The following is a 6,000-nucleotide window of genomic DNA, read 5'->3' as shown; positions in this document are numbered from 1 at the left end:
TATTGCTCAATTTGAGCCACATTTTTCTTCAATCAATAAAATGCATATTCAGTCAAATAATTTTGTTGTTTGTTTTCATTACCGCTTTGATTGCAAAAACATCCGATTATTTTGATAAAGAATCTTGCATTTTAAGACATACAGGTTCCTTCCAATGCATGTTTATAAGATTGAAAACTTGAAATCTTATTTGGAAGGTTGAGTGACCCAAGTGTTGAAATCTTGACACGCCTGGGGCACGGTTTTATCTAATGATCTGTTTTGCAGGAACTGTTAGATATTCTTCACTCACTTGCAGGTTGTGATGTGGAAGCTTTGTAACGGATCCCCAGAGAGTTCGCTCAGGGACGAATGAATGAAAGAACGGCGAAGTGACGTTGAGACGTACGATGATCCTTGATGATAATCAAGAAGACTCTTCAAAGTCGGAAGATTTGAAAGTCTGTAGAAATTCCCCGCAGGGCCCAGTCAGGGACGAATGAATGGGTAGGAGAAGCGATGAGAAGACGTTGAGACATCCGACGACCTTTGGAATTAATCAAGAAGACTCTTCAAAGTCGGAAAATTGAAATTATGTATAAATCCCAGGAGTTCGATCATCGTCGAGCTCGGAGCGATTGGGAATACAAGATGATGGAGCAGAAAAAGTCCAGACGAGTCTGGAAATTCTCAAAAGTGGAAAGCTGATACGAGATTGGGAGGTGGATACCGTGGTTCGATGAGTCGACGGGTGTTCTGTACCTACTTTTCTCATTTCCCAGCTAGGTCCCCAAGCAGAATTAGAGGACCAAATCCCCAGCAGATCCGAGGTCTGTGGTTCCCAGCCGAGTCAGGATGGTTATCCCCGGCAGGTAAATGGTGTTTCCTCAGCAGCCAGGCCAGAAGGTTGCTATTCCCCGAGTGGAGCGGGTTTCAATGAAATATATCTCCAGCAGTGTTCATCCTACCAGTGGATTGGACGAGTTTCCGTAGCAGACGGATATTTGCATCCCCAGCTGAGTTGATTCTATCTATGGATTGCATGGGTAATCCCCAGCGGAGTGGCATTCGTTTTCCCTAGCAGGGTTTGGATGGTTATCCCCAGCAGGTGTCAGATCGATGTTTCCCCAGTTGCCAGGCCTGGAGGTGGCTGTTTCCCAGCAGAGTATCTGTAAGCGTTTCCCCAGTAAAGTCGGCAGGTATCTATGAGGGTTCCCCGAAGCAGAGTTGGGATTGATATCACCAGCAAGTCAAAGACTGTTGTATCCCCACAGAGTGTTGGTGGTTCTTATCCCCAGCAGTTTCCCGAGCGGATTGGGTGCAAAGGAGGTTCTTCCCCAGCAAGGGTTGCCTTATTCCCAGCAGCAGTACTATTCCCCAACAGGGTGGAGATTGGAGTATTGACGAGTTCCTCAGCAGAGTCTCTCGTGCTCCTCAGCAGAATCCCTTGAGGGGGATACTTTTTATACATTCATCATGGAAAAAATAGCATAGCATGTTGCATAGAAAAATAATAAATAATTGCGTAGCATTTCCATAATTATGGAGCATTACGCAGAAAGAATCAATCATGCATCATATTGCACGCATCAGCGCAATTCAAGCCGTGGTTACCGTTTGAGAGGTGGTTTTTGCCAGACAGTGAAGGGGTTACTCCGAGGAGTTTGACCTCATGATTTGATCAAAGGTATTTCCCCAGTAGTGCGATACTGGAGGAGTTTTTCCGTCGGGCAGAGATGGAAAGGTTACGCGATCAGCGCGAGTCGAGCCGTGGTTACAGCTTGAAGTTTGGGTTCACCAATTGGTGAAGATGTTACTCCGAGGAGTTCAGCATCACGACGTCAGATCAGCAATGTTCCCCAGTAGTGCGATATTGGAGGAAATGTTTCCGTCGGACAGAGATGGAAATAGTATCAGAAGACGTTACGCGATCAGCGCGATTCCGGGGTTCAAATGGAGAAAAGGAGATGTTGAGGCATTTTCTGGAGATGGGGTTCAAATGGAGAAAAGGAGATGTTGCGACATTTTCTGGAGATCGGGGTTCAATCAGAGAAGAGTATATGCTGAGGCATTTTCTGGGGTTCAAATGGAGATTGGAGTTGAAGATTATGTCCGGGATGAGGTCCTCAGGATTATCTTCTGTTCATGTGTCACCTTAGACTTTGGCGGATGCCAATGGAGGTCGTTATAGGTGTCTTCTGAGGAAGAGATACACATGCTACCTTCCTTTTGTGAAGGTGTACCCTCTGACATGTCGCCATCAGAGTGGTATTTGGTGTTATTTCCGACGTTGCCAGCGGAATTATCACGAGAGATTGGAGATCGGGGTTCAAACGGAGAAAAGAAGATGTTGAGGCATTTTCTGGAGAACGGGGTTCAAATGGAGAAAGGGAAATGTTGAGGCATTTTCTGGAGAACGGGGTTCACAATGGCGATCGTGAGTTATCGTCAGGCGACTGGGGTTCAAACTGGAGAATGGGGTTCATTACGTGGCAAACAGGAGAGCGGGGTTCAAATGCGGTGATCCGAGGATCATTTGCGCAAGAGAAAAATTCGGGGTTCAAGAAAAGCAAAAAAAAAGAATAACAATCCCCAGCGGATGTGTGGTGTTCAGACCGTGGTTATCCCTGTGTTACCATTTATTTTGGTATCCAGGTCGACGTTGTTTCGGTGATCAGGCCGACTTTCTCCGTACCAGACGGATTTTTTCTTTCAGAGGATGTTCTTCGCCGATTCTGACAGGCGTTGTTAATTATTTTTTCCATCAGAGTGCAAATTGTTCGTCTGTTCTTGGTATTCAATCACTCTTCATCCTGATCATCTGAAAGCCGAGGCTATTCATATCGACAGGTTCACAGTGGATTGAATAGGGGCAGCTGTAACACCTCAAAATTTGCCCTCTTCTCTTGGGACTAGCATAACATATTACATATCATTTTTAGGTCATTAGGCATTGCATATTGCATAGCATGTGGTTACATTGTGCAAGTCATCCTCACAAGTCTTGATCAGGAGATGAAGAGGTTATGTGCAAGCTAGGGTTTCATTGGACTGGTCATTAATCATCTGAGGATGTGGAGGTCCAAATTAGGGTTTTGTGGTTCTCAATGGAGATTGGTCTTCATCTTGATTTAAATGATTCATCATCATCATCATGGTTTGATATCATCAAGTGTTGAAGCAGATTCTTTGAGATTAGGGTTTTGACCACTGGTCAACCCTAATCAGTTGCATTGGGCCAATCAGGGCATGATCAGGAGATGGGGTCTATAATGGATATGGGGATCATCACATGATTATATGGAGCTAATTGAGGCTAGGGTTTCATCATTGAGCCATTTCATCAGAGAATTGGGGCTCAGATTGATCAGTGCATTGCCAGATTCATCTATCAGTTGAAAAAGTCAATTATGGTCAACTGTGCTTGATTTAATGGATTTGGAGATGGGAATGAGTTGGATACACTTCATTCATGTTGAAACAAGTGCTATTTTACATTTCAAAGCTCAAGAATGGAGAAAATCAAGTCAGACAAGAAATTGCCAAAAATAGAAAGTGACTTGTAATAGAAGTTTCCAAAAATGGAAAGTTTTTTACCTCAAAATTACATGTCCAAGGAAGCTTCAAATGAAAATTTGTTCAACATGACAGTTGTAGATCTTGGTCTCACCTTTCCAAAAAGTCCAAGAACATGAAATTCCCATGTATGGTTGGCAAGTTATGGTCCATTCAATTTCAAAAATGACCCATAATCAAAGTGGCATAACTTCCACATGGAGTGTCCAAATTGAGTGATCTTTTTATGTGCAAACTCCATTTGACATGTACTTTCATGGTGCATAATTGGAATTCATCAAAAATGGTCAATGCAAAAGGTCAATTTTCAAGTGTACAATTAAAAAGTCAAGGGCAAAATGGTCCAAGTTGAGAAATAATTGGAATTTTGGCATGGGAGTTTTTGCAACACCTCACATATGCCAATTAGAGATGGTTTGAACTGTCATAAACTTTCAAGGTTCAATATTTGGCAAAGCTACTTTTGAACTTGCACTTAAAGTACAAAATTTGGCATGACATATGGAAAAGGAGAAATACAATGCCAATTGCTATGAAACCAATGCCAACTCATCATAACTGATATTTGGAGAGTGTGTGAGCTGTCATACAGCTGTCATGGGCCCCATGGTGAAAAGACATATTTGCCCTTGCTTAGTAAAATCACATTTTGCTAATCACATGTCATTGTTGCTAATTGGATGATTAGAGCTGGATTAAGTGGAAGTATATAACACTTAATCATAACTGAATGGTGGTTAATCACATTTCACAAGAAATTCAACAAACTTTTCCCTCCAAATTCTCCAAAAGCTCAAGAACATTCAAGAACAAAATTGAGCAAAACTCCTTCAATTCTTCATCAATTCGTGTGATTCTTTTTGCTTCCTTCTCCAATCATCTCCTTCTTCAACTGTTTTGGAAAAGCATCATCAAAATCCTCACGAATCTCCACTGTTCAAAGTGTGTGCATCCATGGCATTTTGCAAATTCTTTCACTAGAAGCAATTTCGAGCGAACCTAACATCTCCAGTCAACATCCTGAAGCTTCTCTTGCATCTGTTTTGGATCAACACGCGCCAAGGCTTCAAGATTCATCACTGCTCCATTCAAGGTACCTAAAATCGAATCTCATGGTTTCTTGAATTGTGACATGCTTATTGTAGTTCATCCAACGTAGATCAACATGCTAGGTTCAGTTTTTGATTTGGTGAACTGCTGAAGAAGTAATCGTGATTTTTAGTTTTGATGTTGTTTCTTTAAATGCTCGATCCGGATTATGTAGTGAGAATTAGGAAATTTAGGTTACATATTTGGAATCCTCGTGCTTAGACCTTTCCAATGGATATCCGTTTGTGAGTTTTGGTGGAAAAATGAGCGAAACCGATTTTGGAATGGAAGAACATGAACGCGATGAAGATGAAGTGATTTCTGGAAATAAGTCACGTTTGATCCGCTGAAACGCTTTGCTTGTTTTGAATTTTGTTTAGCGCCAAATCCTAGCCAATCATACGCTGACATGCCAATTAGTGAAACGCGGAGTTTTGGTCCTGGGAAGTGATATTTACGAAATTGCCATTGGATCCATTTAATTAATCAAAACACTTAAATAATTATTTAATAAATTAACAAAACTTAGAAAAATCATAGAAAATTAATTACTAATCCAAAATTAGTGAGAGTTTTTTTGTTGGATCCCAAATTCTCTCTATTTTTTTATAGGCATGGTAACATAAGTTGTGCTTGGAGAAATGTTGACCTGGCCTATTGATCTTTGACTTGTGTGACTATTTTGTATGTTTTGCCATATCTATCGTGAAATGCTCATACATTAAAAGAAATGGATGAAATTTTTTTGTGCTCATTTTGGACATGTTGATGGTGATTTCCATGTAAAGTTTATGATTTTTGGATACCTGGTGATTGAGATATGATTTTTTGAATCTAGGTGTGACAATTTGTGTCACATCTAGCTAGGTCAACTTCATGAATTTATTTGCATGACCTAGGATTGTTGAATTGCTCCAATTTTTTGTGTGGATGATCATTGATATGTCAAGATAACATGTGAATTGTTCTGGATTTTTCTATGGCATTTTCCAATTAATTGATAATTTTCTTCACTGTATGCTCATTTTGCAACATTGTGTGACACATGTTTGTATATTGTTTGTGAAATTCTCATATGGTTTTGGATAAATGTGAAATTTGGTGTGCTGATTGTAGACACATTGTAGGACATTATGCTTTTGATCCCATTCATTTCTAATGTGTTGTCACTGTTTTGTGAATTTTTGAAGTGAATGCATGTGTTGGTGCTATGAATTGGCTTGAATAATTGTGTCTGGATTTCTTGATTTTCATTGACCTACTTCCTTTCGTCCAATTGAGCTGAAAATTGACATGCTATACTTTGAATGTGTCCTGTTTATGTGTGAATTATTTGAGGATTTTTGGAATTATTTT

The sequence above is a fragment of the Lathyrus oleraceus genome, chromosome 3, assembly GCF_024323335.1.
Source record: "Lathyrus oleraceus cultivar Zhongwan6 chromosome 3, CAAS_Psat_ZW6_1.0, whole genome shotgun sequence".
Taxonomy (NCBI): Eukaryota; Viridiplantae; Streptophyta; class Magnoliopsida; order Fabales; family Fabaceae; genus Lathyrus; species Lathyrus oleraceus.
This window is presented reverse-complemented; position numbering follows the sequence as displayed.